General features: G+C 47.7%; 1 long non-coding RNA gene across 1 annotated transcript; it reads left to right on the top strand.

Moving 5' to 3' along the window:
* Positions 1–6,503: 6,503 nt before the first annotated feature.
* On the top strand, positions 6,504–9,920 carry LOC115940788 (uncharacterized). The gene is made up of 3 exons (XR_004075518.2): positions 6,504–6,668; positions 6,808–6,942; positions 7,448–9,920. It is a non-coding gene; the product is annotated as an uncharacterized LOC115940788 (long non-coding RNA).
* The last annotated feature ends 11,192 nt before the right edge of the window (positions 9,921–21,112 follow it).

Here is a 21,112-nt window from a genome sequence, read left to right as displayed (position 1 = left end):
CGCTGGAGGGACGTGTGTGGTGGTCCACCTGAGCCAAAGAGTAAATGGTGGTGGGGTGTGTGTGATACCCATGAGACCAGCGTGTGTTTCCTAGATGATTGGTTGGTCAGGGAACTGTGGCCATAGTCCCCAGGAAGCCTCGGTGACCGTATCACACAGTGGGGCCGGTGGGACCACACGAGGGAGTGGATGGTACCTGTTTTTACCAATACTGATGGGCAACAATTGCTCAGTTGAATGACTAGGAAAATGCCAGTGCCATTTAGCCTGAAGAAGCATTTGATTTCATTCCCAATGGGATTGGTTGTGACATTATGATCTCTATGATCATGATTTTCTCCCATTCACTATCTCCGGCAATGGCATGCCACATCCTTCCAGCTGTGTAAGCCAGAGACTCAGAATTTATTCTTTCCCCCATGCCTCATAGGTAAGATAACCACATAGTTTGTTGTTCAAACAAGGCCACTTTGGGAAGGAAAAGGAGGGACCATTCAAGATTATGTTGAACCAATAGGCATAAACCAAGACTGTCCTAACAGATCAAGATTTATGGCCACCTAACTAGAGCCGACCCACTCCCTGGTTCTGTGGACTCTACCTCATAAATATCTTGCAAATCCACCCCTTTCCTCCACCACTAGCACCCTGGCCCCCATTAGTCTTCTCTTCCCCAGGCTGAGGTCTACCCACTCTCATACTTGTTTCCAGCCAAGGGATTATTTCAAATGCAAATCGAGTCATGACAGTTCCTACTTCTCTCTTTTTAGGATTGTTTTGAGACTCCAATTTGCTCTTAGGGTAAAATTAGAAAAATCCAAAAGTTCTTTTTTTTTTTTAAGATTATATTTGTTTATTTGAGAGAGGGAGCTCGAGCAGGGGGCGTGGGGCAGACGGAGAGGCAGTCTCCTTGCAGAGCAGGGCTTTTCCCATCAACAGCGTAAACGTTGCTCTGTATCTCCAGCTACTGCTTTAGTGAGGAAGGAGCCCATCAATAGCAAAACGTGGAGCAAAGCCAAGCAGAGGCTAGTAACTCCAGGTTCCTGGTGATCTCTTTTGACTTGTCTCCTGTCCAGACGTAGTGGCCATTGGTATATGCAGGTCCCACCAGAGTGATACAATGCGCATCTTAAGCTTCATCATCAAAAAAAAAAAAAAACCGCCAAAAAGAGATAGAAAAATTAAATGTCCTTCATGGCCACTGATAAGCTCTGAAGAATGGCGCCTGGAGACATCAGTTCCTAATCCCCATCCCTTGGGAATTGTGACTTTATTTGGAAAAAGGGTCTTTCCCAATGTGATTGAGTTAATGATTTTCAGATGGGGAGATTATCGTGGATTATCTGGGTGGACCTTAAAGGCAATCACAGGGGGCCTTAGGAGAAAGAGGTAGAGGAAGATTTTACTCACTGACGTGGAGAAGCCCACGTGACCACGGAGAAAGGGATGGGAGTGATGCAGCCGCAGGCCCAGAAGGGCCAGAAGCCACCAGAAGCTGAAGGACACAAGGAATCCATTCTCCCCCAGAGCTTCGGGAGGGCACATGGTCCTGCCAATGCCTTGATGTTGACCCAGAGAAACTGATTTCGGACTTCTGGCCTTCAGAATGGCATGAGGCTAAATAGATCTCCGTTTTGAGCTGCCATGTTTTTGGCAATTTGTTCCAGCAGCCACAGCAAGGAAATAGAACAACTGACTGTCTCAGGCAGGGTTCTTGGGTGGCCAGCAAGGCAAATTCCCTCTGGCTAATCACCCTAGTAGGAAAGCAGCTCGGGGCTCCATGCCTTGGAGAGCGCTAAGAACTGATGGTGTTTAGTAAGGCAAGGCGTCTATCTGGGCAGAAGCTCCCACTGATGTGTTGTTAGCAGGTTACGCAGAAATGATAAAGCTCCTGCAATGTGTTCTCTTTATCAGGCATGTTTTATGTATCAGGCCTACTCGAAGACCTTTACGTACCTCTTAATCCTCCTGAAAGCCTGGGATGGCCTGGCTAAGCCACTCATCTAAGGTGACACAGTGACTGGCTGAAGAAATCCCAGGATTCCTACCACATCAGACCTTTTTCCATTGCCTCAACCTGGCTCCTTTTTAGAAGTGCAAATAAGATCTGTTTAACACTGAACTCTGAGACAAGGGGAACAGAGAGCCAAGATTTAATGGAATTTCTAAAAGCCCAGTTCTCCATATTCAGATGTCCTCAAACCATGGAAGAAAACCTCATGCTTCAGGAGCTTTTAGCATCGCATGAGTCATGCATTCGGGACCTTACCGCCGGCCTGACGCCTTTCTGCCAACTCAGGGCTTCTGTGAGCATCCTCTTTTTTTTTTTTTTTTTTTTAAAGATTTTATTTATTTGAGAGAGAGAGAGAGAATGAGAGAGAGAACACAAGAGGGGGGAGGGTCAGAGGGAGAAGCAGACTCCTTGCTGAACAGGGAGCCCGATGCGGGGCTCGATCCCGGGACTCCAGGATCATGACCTGAGCCGAAGGCAGTCGCTTAACCAACTGAGCCACCCAGGCGCCCCTGTGAGCATCCTCTTGAAGGTTAGGGAGGTGCGTCTAGATCCAGCCTGACCTGTAATAATCCAGTCTTTTACTTACGTGTGCCTCTCGGTTTTTCCATCTCCTCCTCCTGCTAGCAAACGGAACATGCACTGTTTTAGAGAATCAAGCCTCACCATGAAGGGCTGATACTGAGCGTGTATATTCTCCTGTATCAGCCCCAGACTTATTTCATCTCAGTTAGAACCTGACAGCGAGTTCTCCCGGCGAGGTCCCTCCCCGAGCCCATCAGCAGCCCGGGGTTTATGAATCACCCCACCCATGGCTTATGCCGCCACACAACAGCAAACTAAACAAATTCCTTCCACGTTAGCCGGAGGGTTAAAAAAAGAAGTGTGCTCTACAGGAGATATAATTTTGAACCGAGCCCTAGAAAGAGAATAAAAAGGAAGCCAGACCTCAGTCAACCGCGTGCAGAGGGGCCCGACTGACTTCCTTGCTTTGTGACTTCTGATGTGGCAGCCTCCGAGGAGGGGCTTTCCACAGAACGCTGAGGGGTCCAGGCCAGAATGTGGGGGCCAAGGTGCAGAACTCTCTCGAATGTGGCCAAGGACCGAAATTCACTGCCAGGAAGGCTGTTGCTCTGAGTTCTGTACGGAAATGCCCCCTCGCAGGGGGTGGAGCTGGGAGAGGGGCTCCCGCATCTTCTTGCACCTCTCACCCCTTCCTCCTCGTAATAAGTTACTGAGTCCTTGAGGCTTCCAGCAGGCTCCACGAAGCTGCGAAGTCCGAGCAAGGTGCACCGGTGGCCCGGACCAGCAAACACCTGACAGTCTTCAAACTGAAGTTGAGGGATGAGAGAGCAGCCCGGCCTACCTCTGGGGAAAGGTGGAGGGACACACTTTGTGGCTTTGAGTCTGTACTCTGTCTTAGCGGATTCCTGTCTGCACTCAAGCTTGTGTGCCCTCAGGGAAACAGAAGCCCCACGCAGCAGAACCTATGCTCCTTGGAAGGCCATGTCCTAACTGTCGGTCTCATGCCCCTGGGGGGCTCCTGGGTGGTGTGATTGCACCCATCTGATGTCTCTGTCCCCTCCTACCCCCAGAACCTCTGAGCCCAGGCGCACCCGGCTCCTCACTGCCCCAGCCTGCTCTCCTCCTCCTCTTCCTCCCTCAGAGAACGAGCAGAGGTTGGCTCTCTCTTCTCTCACCCAACGGCTGCTCAACGGCCGACACGGCACAGAATGGTTGAATCCCCACTGACTCCCAAATTCACCTCTGAGCCACGGGCAGTACCTTTTAAATGCAGCGAGGAGTTTAGCAGAACATTTTACTTGTCCAAGTGACAATATTTGCAGTGATAAAAAAAAATAAACAAAACTCAGCAATTAGAAGTTTAGGAAAATCCCATCTTGTAGGAGAATCATGATGTACTGGGCTGAATGGTGCTCCCTCCAAAAGGCCTGTCTACCTGGGAACCTCAGAATGTGACCTTATTTGGAAATCGGGTCTTTGTGGATGTAATTCATTAAGGAAGGTCGTCCTGGATTTAGGGCAGGCCCGACATCCAATGCCTGGTGTCCTTATAAGAAGGCCATATGAGGACGCAGAACGAACAGAGGAGGATGCCAGGTGACCACACAGACGGAGATTTCAGTGATGAGTCTACAAGCCAAGGAGTGCCAACGGTTGTTGGCATCCCCCAGAAGCTAGGAGCTGCCTGGACTAGATGCTTCCTTGGAGCCTCCAGAAGGAACTGCGCCTGCCCACACCTTGATTTCAGATTTCTGGCCTCCAGAACCATGAGAGAATAATTTCTGTTGTTTTAAGACAACCAGTTTGTGGTGATTTGTCATGGCAGCCCTGGGAAACTCATACACAGGGTCATCAGATGCATGGGCTATGTCCCACAGCACAGTGGATTTCTTTTTTTACCCATTTTCTCACAAAGCCCACAACCACAGAAAGGAACCACCTCAATGACTCTCATCCCTGAGTGTCGGTAACGCAATGCAGAAGGCAGCATCACTCACCCAAATTGGATGGCCTGAGAATTTTCTAGTCTGTAAGAAGCAGCATTTTCGTGACTGAAAATGGTATTATAGGGCAGTGGGGATCCTTTTTCCTTAATTCTAGTCATTTGGTGGCTGAAAAATCTTTTGCAGCAGAAAATTTAAATGATAGCTTGAATGTTTGATTTTTCCAAGGTTAGGATGCTCCAAGGTTTGATTTTTCCAAGGTTAGGAGCATGTTGGGGCCTCCTGTCCGGGGACCTCACTGGCTTTTGCATCTTGCAAGTACCCCCACCTGCTGAGTTGGGGGTAACAGAAAACCCTACAGGAAAGAGCCATGGGCCCCAGTCACAGCTCGGGCACGTCTTTGGGCTGCTGAAAGGGAAAGAACAGTGTTGGACAAGGTGACTTCACCTACAACGAACTGAAGCTGTTGGACAGCACACCTCCCCCACTCCCCCCTCCCCCGCACCAGCCGCCCCAAACTCCGGCCCTTTAAACTCATCTCTTCGCAAATCCAGACCCAAGCAATCAGATTTGTGTGTGTAAATTTTCCCATTTTATAGACAAGAGGGTGGGAATTCAGTGGGGTTGAAATTCTTCCTTTCAAAAACCTGATGAGCTTCTCTGGAATGCCAGCCTTCCGGAAGCTTCTCTGCTCAGTGCCTGTTAATCCTCTATTGAGAGCTGATAATGAGGTTGGGGTGTTTTTTCTTTAGATGGATAAAAGGAGAATTACTTTCTTTTTTTTCTGGCCTGTAATGTCTAGGCAAGTTATTTTTTTGCCCATTAAAAAGTGTCATTGTTTACCATATTGGTTTTCACGTTTCACAAGATGATTAATAATTACACTTTCTTTGTTTAAAAAAAAAAAAGGTAGGGGGAAGCTTCTCCCCTCAGACGATTGAGTGTGTCCTGAAGATAAGCCTGACTCAAAGTTCCACACTCTTCTTTCTTTTCTCTCCTGTTTGTTTTCCTTCTCAGCCTGAGTCTGTGAAGCCGACTTTGCACCTGCTGCTGAAGCAGATGACATATTACTGTCCCAGCTAAAGCAAACAGCGCTTGCGTTTGGTTTTAATGTGACCACCTCCGATGGACGGATGGGCTGAGAACACTCAACAGAAGCTTTTTTTTTTTGCTTCCAAAATTCCTTTGAGGCAAGTAGAGGTAAACATTTTCACCCTCAACCAGCGGAGGAAATGTAGTAGAACAGGATTAGTGAGGAAGTGGGGGGTGGGGGACAAGAGCCTCTGGAATCCTTTCTGTGCTTCAATAAAAGGTCACAAAGCCCTCTGTGTTCTCTGCCTCCTGAGGGTCCAGACCAGAATTCCTTTTTATCTGAGTCATCTGGCCCCGCCCTGTCCACTGGACGCAGGTGCAGAGTGAGCATCTGAAATGTGGCTGCTGTGAACCCAAGTGTTCTCTAAATATAAAGTTGGTACCAGGTGTCAGAGACTTAGTACCAAGCATATGGCATTAATAGTATTTTTGAGGGGTGCCTGGGTGGCTCAGTCGGTTAAGCGTCTGCCTTCAGCTCAGGTCATGATCTCAGGGTCCTGGGATCGAGTCCCGCATCGGGCCCCCTGCTCAGTGGGGAGCCTGCTTCTCCCTCTCCCTCTGCCGCTACCCCTCTAGCTTGTGCTCTCTCTCTCTGTCAAATAAATAAATAAAATCTTAAAAAATAATAATATTTTTGAGTGGATTGCCCCCTGACACACAAAGCATTTGGCTTTGCTTTTTGTTGATTATCCGATTTGCAGACTCCTGGAAAGCACGCCTCCCAAAGTGCAGCAAAGGATGGGGATCTCCTGACACCCCACGCGAAGCTGAAGGGGTCGGGGCCAAACGCGGTTGGGAAGAGCCCTGGCAGAGTTCCACTGGGGATTTGAAAAGAGGTGAGCAAATACGAGGCTCCTGAGTAAAGTCTTACAAAGAAGAAACGTGTCTAATTTTGTCACTGTGGCATTTCAGAAATGTGTGCCCGCAGGACTCCTAGCTCGTCCTTTTTAAACGCTGGCCTCACAGCAGTGATCGTGTCAAGCAAGTACTATTCAGCAGGTCCAGCAAGGCTAGTGTGTAAGGACTTGAACAGCTTCACGGGACAAAGGAACACCCCGTGGAAACGTGGGGCAAAGCCTGAGACCCTCAGTCCAAAGGTAAGAACTCCGTTTAATCGATGGGTTACAGTAAGAGCGTGTTGGGGCTTCCTGTCTGGGGACCCCCCTGGCTTTTGCATCTTGCAAGCATGGCCCAGCTGCAGTGACAGTCTGTCCCCTTGCCTGTGCATCCCTGTAGGAGCTCCTACACCTCCCTCTAAGCGCCTTAAAATCAATGAAAGGAGCACTATAGCAGTAAAGAAGGAAGAGGAGTTTTACATTCAAAATCATTTTGTTGGCTCGACATCTTTCTCAACCACAACCAGAAGGTCGGGTAAGTAGAGATGACCATCTCCGTGTCACAGAATGAGTCTTTAGCCTGAACCTCTGTGGGCTTGCATGTCATGGGGCCTTTTGAATCTTAAAAGCAGAGCTGGGGGGGCGGTGCTGGACAGAGTCACCGCTAAGGAGAACAGGTGGAAATTCAAGCCCAGGTTAGGAGGGGTGATTTATAAGCCTTGGGGAGGGTCATCTGCAGGCATTTCAAATATCCCAAGAGGACCTGTTGGCTTCATCTCCTTTTTTTCCCAGTGCTGGGCTAGGAGGGAGGTGTGCACTGTTGGGTTAAGAAATGGAAACTCAGTGCGTTGGAATTCTTTCTTCATATCCTGAAGTTTGCTTGTATTTTGAAAAACCAACAAACAAAAAACAGTTTTATATATGGTTTTATAGTTAATAAGTGTAATTGTTAAAATAGGGAGGACAAAAATCATACTTCAGAGGATTTACACTTTTGCCTTTCTAATGCATATACAGATATTTAAAAAATTTTTTTCTAGTTGACTTTTACTTCCCAAAGATCTGAACAGAATTGAAAGATGAAAGACCATGATGCTGTCTGATCACCACGCATGCTTCTCTCTGACAAGCTTGGAGACATTTGGACTCACGGCTCCTTCCCATCTGATTTATTATGCTCTTTGACTTTGGGCAACATCCCGCAAACTCAACTCTTAATTACATAGGCTCTTTCTGGGTTGTGAACAAAACCACAAATGTTATTTTCTCCCCATATGGGTTGAAACATCCAGAATGATGTCCAGATTTACCACAATACTGTGGGCTGGCTGGTTTACCTTGTGGCACTGCTGTCTGCCAAAATGTGTTGGTGTCTCATGTTGTCTAACCCCCGGGCACCTTATGGCCTTCCAGCTCACAGCCTTCCTTTCCTCAACAAGTGCCCCCACATGGCAGTCCTGTGGGTGACCCAGCCATCTCACGGGGCTTGAGTCCCGTGGCTCTAGCTTCCTTCCCCTTTGTGTCATTTTAGGGCTCATATTCATGGCTAAACCAGGGATCTCGTGATGGGCTGAATTGCACCAGCCCCAGTGTCTTGCTCACTTCCCACAGATGATGCCAACCATGGGGTAGTCGCATCTTATCAGCTTTTATGAGGGGACAGTGGTACAGTCAACAGCAAGATGGCGGAATCCTAGCAGTCCCTGTGTTGGGTAAACCTCCTAAGAGCTTCCCTAAGAGGGAAGATGGGTTTGAAATCCTTGAATGAATTCATGCTCTTTTCTTGAAATACACTGAGTTGTGGTAACTTCCTGGAGAGCAGGGTCCCTGCCTTATGCTGGTTTTCCTTGTGCCCTATTGAGCCCCTTGCATGGATTTGAGGATCTTGGGTATTGAGTTCATTGCTGGGACAGAAGAAAGGTCTTTGGATGTTTCTTGTTGAGTTCTGATTCTGTTCCCTGGTACACAGACATGACGGTGGCGGGGGGACACGGAAAACTAAGCAGACTGTTCATTGGTGTCAATTTTATACTGTTTTTCATCTGCCTAGGAACAATGGTATCTGTTCCAAAGGGACAGAATAGGAAATTTAATTAATGTGTTTAAAATTCAAACCCAAAATACAAGGATGTGTAAGCCTTAAGAAAACTAACTCTTTGAATCCAAATTCACAGGAAAATTATTTGTATCAGGATGAGGATGAGTTTATCTATTGTGCTTGATGGAATTTGCCTGAGGAAAGAACCAGCCCCCCTGCTAGATGTCAGTCCAACACTGAATTGCAGGTTGAAGCTTGTTGGATGATTACAGAATTGAGGCATTACGGTCCTCACCCTTCCTAAGGGGCATTTTAATTCTCTATAATGGATCAATTGCCTTTATTCTCCTTCAAGGAGTTTTTACACATACAACCTGGTCTGTTCCATCTCCTGGAATCAGTGTTTCTGCCCTTTGGCAAAGCTGCTTGCAAAGTCTTACTGTTTTTTTTCCTTCAGATTCAATGTCAACTGCTGCTTATTCAATTTCTAAATAAGCAAATATATGTGTGTGTGTATGTTCGCATAGCTTTATTGATCTATAGTTTACATATCATAAAAATTTGATATTTTGCATATACACGAGTACACGATTTAATAGTACTTAGATTTATGGAATTGTGCAGCCACCAGCACAATTCTGTTGTAGAATATTTCCAGCCCTCAGAAAGCTTCCTCTTACCCCCTCCCCGTTAGTTCCCACGTTCACCCTTCCCCTGGGCAACCCTGGTCTGCCTCTGTCCCTGGAGATTTGTCTTTCCCAGACATTTTGTATAAGTGGAAAAATATAATCTGTAGAGTTGTTTTCTGTCTTTTTATTTCATTTAGCATTATGCTCTTGAGGTTGGTCAAGTTGTAGCATGCATAATTCCTTTTTATTGCTGAATGTATTCCATTGTGTGGACGTACTACATTTGGTTGAGAAAAGCATATTTTGAATAGAAACTGACACCGGGATAGATAGGTTGGGAGTCCAGAGAAAATCTGAGACACGGTGCCTGCTCTGAAGGTCCTTAACATTGCATTGGAGAGGTAAAATGAAGACATATGGAGCAATAAAAGAAAAATTTGTAGTTATGAGGGGTGAGGATGTTAACTAGACTCATGGCAATCATCTCACAATATAAACAAATATCGAATCACAATATATACAAATATCAAATTGTACACCTGAAACTAATCCAATGTTATATGTCAGTTATGATAAAGAAAATCTGTGTCTTAAGATGGCCAACTGAGCCAGCGAGAGAGTCCCAGTCCTTGCCCTGGGGCTCTTCTGGGTTATTCTCCCTGCTCGGTTTCCCGGGCTCACCAATCCGGGTTCTTCTCCCTGCCCCGCTTTGTGCACGCGCCAAAAGTGCCAAGTATGCGGAAGTAGAAATGTATAAATTGCCCCCTTTGTGCTCAGGGCTCAGAACTTTGGAGACCACTCTCCTCTGAGCCCACCAGCGTTAAATAAACCTCCTATCCGCCAAGATCTCCGAGTGCCGCTTGGTTCTTCCATGGGGTGATCCAGTCCAGGTTCCGTAACAGTTACACCTCACTAAAAAAAGAAAAAGACCTGGAAGAGAAAAGTAACGTTAAAAAGTAGTGTTTAAGACAGTGTTTAAGATAGTGTTTAAGACTGGCAGAGCGATGGGACATGGAGTGCAGTGGAGAAAGTTTGAGTCAGACATCAGTTGGATGATCCTAGAACAGATTCTGGTGAGGGACTGAGGAGAGGAATGCAGACGGGCTGTCTGGCTCAGACTCACCATGGCCACTCTCCCCCAGGGTCTTCTTCGCCCCCCACACACGTAGGGGTTGCTCACAGGCCTGAAGATGCACCAACCTCCCCCTCCTCAAGGCCCCACTTGCTGCTGGAGCCCTGGCACAGCTCTCAACACTCCTCCCCACTCCTCAAATCATCCACCCTCCCATTCACTACTTCGTCTCCCTACTCATGTTCTTCCCGAGCACTTACCATTTAGCAGAAGCCATAATGATCTCACTTTCCGGCTTCTTTTCTACACCAAACCTCAGGCTTCTACCTTCCTTATTCCTTATTTAATCCCTGTGTCCAGTACAGTGCCTGGCTTAACTCAAAAACTGTTTGCTGAATGCATGCAACTTGCACATGAGAGATTGCACAAGGAAAGTAGTGAGGTTTTACACAATGAAGAGGCTGGGTCAATTAAAGTTCTCAGTAAGCCTGGTGCTATCATCAAAGACAGGGCAATAGGGGCGCTGGCGGGGGCTTCTGCAGCAATGTGGGGAACTCTGCGTAAACACATGGCATCTCTGCTAATGTAGTGGACGATCACCAGAAAGAGCCCAATAGGAGACCGAGGACAGGAACAGAGAGAAGACAGGATGGAGAAAAAGGGAGAGCAGGTATATTTCATATGACAGAAAAAATAGAAACCATCCAGAGGGTAGATGGATCCCAAGAGAGCTGCAAAGGGAGGGAGCCAGGGTCAAGGCCAGAGGGAGGAGGTAGTACATCCACAGAGGTGTGAGGAACAGGAATAGGCCTGGTGCTCCTTCTCCCCGGCAGCTTAAGCCCGTCATAGACTCTGCGTATCTTCCAAGCTGCATAGACCTCTACCCCCACCTTATCTGCTCCGAAACTTTACAGATTACTTAAGAGCTAGCAGGAGCTTATAAGGCATTTTGTCCAATGTCCTTATTTTGCAGATGAGAAACTTCGAGAGAGAGAAATGTTTACCCAGTTAGTGGCAGAGGTAGGTCTGTAATCTGACTTCCTGTGGGAAGAGGTTACAGGGTTGGAGGCAGAGGTGGGTCTGCTACCTGTCTTCCCGACTTCTCAATACAGTTTCCTCTTCATTTCTCCATATTTCTTAGACTTTGAATTAAAACAACCATATTTGGAATATCCCAAACATCTGTCTAATGTCTGTAAGATTCATTCCTCTCAGGTTTTCTGGCAATCCCTGGGGAGAGAAAACAGTGGACACAGAGTGACATGCAATTATTTCAATATTGGAACCATGTCTTGAGGAATCCAGTAAGCTAAGTGAAGAATCTAAGCTGGTCCACAAACTATGATTAAACAGGATCTTTTCTGCATGATCGACACCGAATCCAACTTTGTCAGTGAGCTAACATCCAGGGGAGCTAGTTATCTTGATTTTAATAAACCCCAGAGACTAAGCTTCCGGCATTGGCTACTTGACAGAGTCAACTAATGTGAAATGCCTCCAGCTACAAATATCTAAAAATGTTAGCTAAAATATGACAAAGTTTATTTAAAATATGTAATTGAATTAACAAACAAGAAAGAGAGACCCTCGGATGCTAGAGGCAAAGAGGGAACCAAAGATCAATATAGCGTGATTCGCAGTCATACTCAGGAGAGGTGGGAATAGGGAGTTAATCCACCCAAAAACACACCCTGCTACCCGAGCCTTTGTTCTCACTCGGTGAAGACAGTACATGAGATTTGGGGTAGAAACTTGAACTCAGACCTCTGCATAAAGCTGAGATTCTTGAAACTCAGCCCCCTTAATGAAGAGGACACAAAAAACTCCACCCACCAACGAAACTCTGTCTAGGGATCTGAAAAGGAATAAAGTAAGTCTGGGTTGATATTATCTACGTGGTGCAGCAATCCCAAGGTTGAGCTTGTAACATATAAATTGATCCTGCATTGATTATACCCCTGGAAGCGATTCAAGACCTTGAGATAATGGAATTATCTGGGAAAAAAAAAAAACCCAGAAAAAATTAGTATGCTCAAAGCTATGAAAGCACTTTTACAGAAGGGATGGACTATTAGGAAGGATAATGCATGTTGAAAACAGAACAAGCTGATTGGTAAAAGAAATGCTAGAAACGTGAAGGGTAGTCTGAATGGAGGGTAGAACAATGATTCAGTTAAGCTCCTGTTTCTAATCTGTGACTAAATGTTCCTTTCATCTTTTAGTTTCATTAAAACTCATTTAAAAAATTATCCAGGGAGAGCCTGGCTGGCTCAATCAGTAGAGCATGTGACTCTTGATCTTGGGGTCATGAGTTCAAGCCCCACACTGGGCGCAGAGCCTAGTTAAAAAAAAAAAAAAGAAATTAATACAAATAAATCAGTAATCACAGTAAGCATGAACAAAGATACCTCAATAGTTAAGAGTCATATTAGCTCAGATTAGAGAAAATAAATTCTAGAGCAGGTTGTTTTCTCCTTTCTATCATTCAGAGGAACTCATAAAATACAATCTGTTGGTGCACTACAGTGTTTTGAGCAGGGAGCACCCCGGCAAGAGTCAGATCTGACACAGTTGAGTTTGCTATGGCCGCTCGCAGGCTCGGAGCCGTGGACGATGAACTACGTGAAGTCAGGAACTGGCTCCAGCATTTTCTGGTTTTGTAACCATGGGCAAGCTCCTGAGTTTCTCATTTGTAAAACTGAGGGGATTTCTTCCCCTTCACCTCATCACTTGACACAGTCCCATAAAAAGACTAATGTGGGAAGACCACAATCAAGTTCTACACAAAAACCCAAGTTCCGAGGTCTAAACTACAATCTAGCTGTTCACTGCTAGAAGGCAACAAGTGACTCTTGGTATTTTTCAGTCTTGCTTTTACCTGCCATTAAAAACCATCCTGGCCCTATCAGGACACCTTAGAACCAGTTTTGTTTTTGTTTTGTTTCTGTTTTTGTTTTTGTTTTTGTTTTGTTTTTAGAGGGGGAAAGAGAGGAGAGGCAGAGGGAGATGGAGAGAGAATCTCAAGCAGACTCAGTGCTGAGTGCAGAGCCCTACTTAGGGCTTGCCTATGACCTTGAGATCATGACCTGAACCAAAATCAGGAGCCGGACTCCCAACCAACTGAGCGCCCCAGGTGCCCCAAGGACACCTTAGAACCAGTTTTAATTTACATGCCACTTTCCTCTCTTTGCATTGCAAATCCACGCAGCAGGATGAGGAAGTCAGTATGCCAAGGCCCCAATCACCGCACATGTAGACCACTTCGCTGCCAAACCCGAGTGCCACTGTGGGGCCAAGGTAGGGTGCGAGGTCGGGGGGAGGGGGGCAGGGACAGTCTCCCTCCCAAACCTCTGCTCCTCCTGCCATGTCTGTGTTCCAGGTTCTGCAAGAGATCATCAAAGACTCTGGGAAACTTGATTAGCTTGTTTATCCACAAGTGTGAGGCTCAGTACATCCTAACTTCCCCTAGAAGTTCTTCTTCCCTTTAATCGGCTAAGTTCCTCCGGGAGTTCATCCCAGCCGGCCAGTTCTGCACCTCCAGCACACAGCCCAGAGCAGCCTGTCCCTCCGCACGGACACGCCAGGTTTTATGAGAAATAAATCAATCCTACCTTCGGGACTGCATCGATGAGCCCCGTCTGCCAATGCCTGACCATGCCGTAGGACCCTTTCTATAGCTGGGTTGGCCTTTCTAGAAGGAACTGGGTGAGGGTGGGCGAATCTCACAGAGTGCAGATACTGAGTTAGGGCAGCTTCCTCAAAGTTCAGATCCTATCTCGTTCTTACTCAAGTCTTCTCAATCCGCAGAATTCGCTGGAACCACCAGCAAAAAGCTCACACAAGGGACTGTTAGCCCAGGAACACTCTACTTATAAAATAGGAAGGAAAAAAAACCTTCGCGATTTCAGTTTCAAGAAAGGTCACTCTTATGAGATCAGGCTACATTCATGCAGAGTTTAAGTGAGTCATTATAAGCACACGACAAGTGTCAGCTCCAAGTGTTATGAACTTGCTACTTACAAATATTGCCCAGAACCACTGTGCATGTGAACCACCCCCCCACCCCCACACGAGCTTTCCTTTTCATTGCTTTTAATTAGGTTTGCAGCTTGTTTAGAAATCCCAAATTCTTACCAGATTTTAAAGGAAAATGAACCTTTTAGAAAACTTAAAATGTGAGCTTTTTATTTCTTTAAAAATAAACAGATTTAGAGGTGTTAGTTATGGGGCATAATCTTTCATGGTGATTTTCAATTTATAATAGAAATAGCAGAAATGTAAGCCCCTCTACTTCGTAGTATAGGGGCGTACGTGTTAGAGCTGAGTCCAGGGTGGAATTCCCCTACTTGGCTCCTCTAGAAATTGGAAACGAAATTTTCCCATTTTAGAGTTAAGTTTTAAAACCCATACTGACGGATCAGAGCAGACACAGAGTCAGTCACCTTGAGGCACCAGCCAGGAAGAAGTCACTGCCTTCAAAGAGGGACTAATATTTCCAAGGGAGGTGTCTGGGAAAGCACGTTGCTTTGATCGCTCACTCCCTAAACACCACAGTAGGGAATTCACGGGTCAGGCTGAGGGGAGTTTCCAATTCACTTGACAGCTGTGGTTCTTCTTATAAAACAAGTCCATTGGCATCCAGGTTTCGATCAATTCTGGGTCCCTGAAGAGATGGAGTTCCGGAGCCTGGAGGGCTAAGGATCAGACCCTTGACTCCCATTAATTCACCGCAGGGGGCCCAGTGCCGGCTACCAGTTGGCTTTTCCAGATAGAATGTGGCATCGTGGAGCAAGGACGGCTTGCAGACAAGCCCTGAGCTCCTGTGAGTCATCTTCGTAAGTGGACCTTTGACAGACAAGCCTATGATCCCACCTCTTCTCCAGAGTTGGTGATTAGAACACGTGTGATTTCAGCCATTTGCCTCAACTACTTTGCACTGTGGTGTGGACTGAATTGTGTCCCCCCAACCAAGTTCGTATGTGGGAGCCCTAACCCTCATGTGATGGTATTTGGGGATGGAGGTAATTAGGTTCAAACGGGCTCACAAGGGTGGAGCTTTCATGATGGGATTAGGGCCCCTGTAAGTAGAGATGCAGAAAGCTTGCAATCTCTCTCTCTCCACCATGTGGGGGCACAGTGAGAAGGTGATCATCTGCAAGGCAGGAAGAGGGCCCTCCCCTCCCCTCTCTCCCCAAGCTTGCTGGCCCCCTGATAGGACTTCTGGCTTCCAGAACTGTGAGGAATGCATTTCTGTTGCTTCAGCCCCCTGGCCTGTGGTGTTTTGTTTGGGTGGCCCAGCTAATCGGGACAGACTGTGATGCAAGATCTAGTCAGATGGATATGGCCTCGCAGCAAGACCCTTGTCCACAGCCCCGTGGCTGAATCCTTTTTTATGTTTGTGTCCTTCACACAGAGTGAGGAGCTTACGTAGTCAGCCCTTTCCCCCTACGGCCAGGCTCCCCGGCAAGGCTCCCTTCCACCACACCCCCCTGCTCTGCTTTATGCCTCTGCATCGTTGCTGTTCCAGTTGGTCCTTCCAGTATCTTCCTGAGAGCACTGCCCGGTTCTACTCAGTCTGAGACCCTGCACAAGCACCATCACTCTGGATGCCCAAGATGGGCACAGGACCTTTCTTGACCGATCACCTGATAACCTTACCCTTGCCCAGTGACCCAGACAGAATGAAAGGGAGGCAGACTGCCCACAGTGAAATGAGAAACAGGCTGTAAGGAAGGGACAGAATGTGTATTGCCATGGAGAGAACTGAAGCACGAAAAGAGATGGGGAGGCCAGCCAGGTACAGCAATGGATGGGCGGTTTCTTCTGGGCAGCAGCTCCAACGGCACCTCTTGCAGGGAGCCTTCCAGGATACCCAAATCTAACTATCGCATCCTCTGAGCTCCACCCGCCCTTCTGTCCATTTCCAGAAGCTTCACATAGGACATTGTCTTGTAATGTATTTGTTTTTCTGTCTGTAGCCTCCTCCGGGCCATCAGGGCATGGGTGTCTGTGAGTGGTTCATCCTTTATCTCAAACACCAGGTACAACGTCTGGACTACAGTGGATGCTCACTACAATTCTATTTGATTGAATGGAATCCATTTCCAGGCATCCCAGCCCGGTAAGAACCTACCCTTCCTTCCTTTAGATTCTCTCCCACCTCATTCCCCACATGACACTTTCTTCTAACGGGCTCTGACTTCCCCTCCTCCTGGGAGGACTCAGAGAGGGGCATTCAATTCATTACCATTCTTCTCAGCTTCATAAAACCAATGGGCCTGGATATGGCACCCATTTGTTTCCCTGGGAAGATGCTCCTGGGTTCACCTCTGTGCTCCAGTTTTTAGCTTCCTTAAGTTTCCCTGTGTAGGTGAGGTGTTCTCCATTTGGATTGAGTCTCTGAAGTTCATTGCTCAGACGTGTCACTTTTCGGGTCCCCAGATGATTAGCCAAGTACACGCTCACGTTAACCACTGCCCTCTAGCAAAAATCCTTCTGACGTGTGATTAAAAATCTGTTCCTTGATGCGTAGTGTCTTGCTTTGTCTTTCCCCTTCTCATAATTGTTGACTGCACTCCGAACGTTTGCCGAAGGCACAGGTGGGAGCCATCCTGCCCATGGGAGGTGTATTATTTACGTGCATCTTCACTGTGCAGTTGAGAGCTGATGGTATCGGGCAGGATATCTCTGCGGTTTCTATAAGAGTGTGCAGAGTGGGCGGAAGTGAGACACGGAACTCATCAAACCAGATTCAGGCGGATCCAGCCCTCCGGTATCACGTACAACTCTCCTCCGCCGCTGTCTGCAAAGCATTCCACGAGTCTGGCTCAAAAATGCTTAAAATGCAAGGTGTATGCTCTCAGGCATACACAGGCCACCCAGTGCCACAGACTTTTTAAAGATGCTTCGCGGGCGCCTGGGTGGCTCAGTTGGTTAAGTGACTGCCTTCAGCTCAGGTCGTGATCCTGGAGTCCCAGGGTCGAGTCCCGCATCGGGCTCCCTGCTTGGCAGGGAGTCTGCTTCTCCCTCTGACCCTCCCCCCTCTCATGCTCTCTCTCTCAAATAAATAATAGAAAATCTTAAAGATGGTTTGCAGTAGAATTGATGCATAAGTCATGATAATAGAAATAAATCCAAGCCTTGCCCATAAAACACAGTTGGGCATGGGGTGCTAACTTCTGTAAGTGGTTGTATTGCTGCTTTAACAAATTACTATAGTGGCTTAAACAATGCAAGTCTATTACCTTACGGTCTGTAGGTCAGATGTCCTCGGGCTGGAATCAAGCTGCTGCCAGGGCTGTGCCCCTTCCTGGAGGCTCCGGGAGGGAACCTGTTTTCTTGCCTTTTCCAGCTCTTAGGGGCCACCTGTATTCTTTGGTTTATGGCCCCTCCCTCTATCTTCTGGACCAGCAAGGCTGCCTCTCTCTGTGTCTGTCTTCCGGGCTCATATGGTCCTGATGCCCCTGTTCTTTCTCTCTCTTCCACTGATAAGGCCCCGTGTAAGGTCGCTGGGTCGCTTGGATGATCCAAGACCACTCCCATCTTAGAACTGTTGATTAGGAACTTTAATTCCACCCTTTTCCCTGTAGCGTAACATATTCACAGGCTCCGGGGACTACGGTGGGGACATCTTTGGGGGCTACCATTCTGCCGGGCATCAGTGACCTGGAGCCAGGTGGCGGGCATGATGGGGAAGAAGGGGCTTGGATCCACAATCTGGCTTCCCCACTTGCTCATTATACAACCTCTGTATTGGTTTGGGTTCCCAGGGGTCGGGGTGCAAGTAGCTTGATTTGGAAGCGATCCTAGGAAGCACTGTGAGGGAGTGGGGACATTGGTCGGGTGGGGGGCGCTGGAAGGGGATGTGCCAGGAGCAGGTTGTCACTCTTAGAAGAAAGACTGGGTGGAAAACACTCCTCAGACCATCCCACTGACAGGCAAGGAAGCCTGTCATTCCTCAGGGTTGACCCTCCAAGATCGGACCCCAACTCTCTGTCCTGCAGGCATGCTGGCTGAGCCTGCTTTCATGGCCTGCAGACACCCCTGAGGTGGGACACACAGGGAGCTGTCCCCTATCGGCAGGTGGCTCCTGATGGGCCAGGAGGACAGTGGGGGAGGGGGGACATGGGCACCAGTTGTCACATTCCCTGAGCCTCAGTGTCCTCAGCTGTAAATGGAGGACGATCATGATTGTACCTACATCCAGGTTGGTGTGAGGGGTGAGTCGGACAATATGTGGAAATTAGTATAGTGCCTAGTACCCAGGAATGTAAGTTGTGCTTATTCTTTTGCCTCCCTGGCTGTGTGGCCCAAGAGAAGTTGCTTTACCTTTTGCTCTGACTCAGTTTCCTCACCCGTGACCTGGGGGAAGTTTGCTTATCCATACCACGGGTACCAGTGAGTGTTAGGCAGGGGAGAGGCTAAGGGAAAAAAGCAGACACTGTCTCTGTGCTTGTGGCCTTTCCAAACCTGCCCAGAGAGAATCTGATCCCAGAAGGGACAGGAAGCTACAGCTGAGGTGAGTGTTGAGCACCCCATGGCATGAGGGCACGCGATGCTTGACCATCGGTCAGGAGGGTCAGGAGGGAGCGATGGGGACAAAAGAAGGAAGGAGAGCTGTCTGGGCAGCATCAGCAGTGTGCACGCATTTCCTGAGCCTCACCAGGGAGTGAAGGGGCCTGGCTGGAGGGCCAACGGGGCATCCTCCCATAGATCCCATAGATCCCATCACTCTTTTTTTTTTTTTTAAGATTTTATTTATTTATTTGAGAGAGAGAGAATGAGAGAGAGAAAGCACGAGAGGGAAGAGGGTCAGAGGAAGAAGCAGACTCCCTGCTGAGCAGGGAGCCCGATGCGGGACTCGATCCCGGGACTCCAGGATCATGACCTGAGCCGAAGGCAGTCGCCCAACCAGCTGAGCCACCCAGGCGCCCATCACTCTTGCTGTCTGCATTCCAGGAGCATAGGGGACCCTAACTCTGCCTGCAGGCCTGCTGGTCCCTCCATCTGGTCCTCTTGATGGGAAGTTTGCTTCTGCTCCTCCCCCCTCCCCCATGCCGCCTCCTGGTGGATTTGCTCCACCACAAACACGCTATCCAGTAGCAATAGAAGATAAATGTGTGTTCTGGCACTGAGTACCCCAGAGGAATGCGTGCCAATCCCTGACCTCTAGCAGCTCCAGGGGAGACGGGCACAGAAGCAACTATGTTTCTATGATGGTCTGTGTTGTGGATGGAATGAGGCGGGGCCAAGTGCACACAGGAGCTATGGATGCTGCGGGGAAGGGCAGGGACTGGGGAGACCCAGGGGCTGACACTGAGCCATGATGCCCTTCCATGATTCTGAACTTCTTCTGAGTGCAACAAAATGGAGTGAGTGCCTACTCTTTACCCAGCCGTGAGCTAACTATGGAGGTCACAAGGACAAGAGAGATTCTGTCCATGGGGGGCCACAGGCTAGAGAGGAAAGAATACACAGAGAGAAGGAACCTCTGTGAGGTGTGGCTAGGACCCTAATGGGGCGTGAACAGTGCTCTGGTCACCCTGAGGGGCTGCACCGAAGATCTGTCTACATCCTCCCCGAAGAGGGGTTCCTTCAGGGAAGAACATTGCCCATTCATCATCACCAGAGCCGATTCCTGGACCCAAGGTAGATGTTGAAGAAATTTCTATTAAATATGGCACTTACCTGAGACAGTTAAAAATGAACAATTGGTAAAGAATAGGTATCTTTTCATGTGAATTTTGATTCCTAGATTCTAAGTACCTTCAGACTTACTGGAATATAGATTCTGCAAGTTGTACTCAAAACAAATCAGCTTTAGGTTTGAACCACTGATGGTAGGCTGTAGTAAAGTAATGATAGAGAATAGTTAAAACAGGTTTGTCAGGTCATAAATATTTTACTTGCCAGGCTCAGCAAGCTGCGGGTAGACACTTGCCCTAATAAGTAAGTATTGATTACATTCTAGCCTGGAATCAAGACACATAATTGATGGTTTAAAGATTTGAGGAATCCCATGCTACACATGAAGACAGAAATTACTCAGGTAACAACATTAGAGGGTACACTCATTTTATTTCAAAACTCGAGTATAACCCGGGTTACCGTATAAATTAAAATCAAACGTGGTGTGCTGGCCAATTTGCACCAGTTGGAGAGCTTGACATAATGGAGCTGCACAGAGGCGGGGAATTGTGGAGTTGGAAGGATCCTTGGACTAATCCACTCTAGTTTCACGCTAACATATGCACATTCTCTAATACCCAACTTACAACCATCCATTTGTGAATGCTCCCACTCATGGGGTGTTCATTTCTGTTTGGAGCAGCAGAAAGAAAACTCTGAGCACGCACGTGTCAGGATTGTATGGTTCAGTCTAGGGGCCTTGGCACATCTCCCTCCCCCTTCCCACGACCATCCCATAAGGGAAGTCCTTGCTGGGGGCACCATTGTGACCTAGCCTATGGGAATCGTTCTGCTGGCCCAGCATGGGGTATCAGTCCAGGAGACTCCATGACTAATAATTACATTGTGGGGTGAGACAACAATATTGGTGTGGATTACACAGGAATGTAGTTTTGAGGAGGAAACCTGGTGCGGATTCTACACAGCACCATGATTGCCTGAGCTTTACCAAGCTGCCAGACTCATAGGTTGGGAGGGATATCTCGGTGTAGATGGATTGACACACACAAGGAATTACACAGACCAAAGAAGATTGCCCTAAGTTTGGTCAGATATCAGCTACCTGTGGCCTCCTAGGTAATCAAGAGCCTGTGCCTCGGCCAGGTATTTATAGCATTTTTGTCCTCTTCACATTGGCAGGACCAGAAGCCATAAGGAACCTTTCTCTTAAGGCGCCTTGACCTCTCTGAAGGGCAGTGCAGCTTCACCTCAGTGACCACAGGTGACTGAGATGGGGAGAGGTAGGGGTGCCAATTTTGTAGTAACAGAGGCCACTGGT

This window comes from Leptonychotes weddellii, chromosome 3 (assembly GCF_054177405.1).
Source record: "Leptonychotes weddellii isolate Sample4059 chromosome 3, ASM5417740v2, whole genome shotgun sequence".
Classification (NCBI taxonomy): Eukaryota; Metazoa; Chordata; class Mammalia; order Carnivora; family Phocidae; genus Leptonychotes; species Leptonychotes weddellii.
This window is presented reverse-complemented; position numbering and strand designations above follow the sequence as displayed.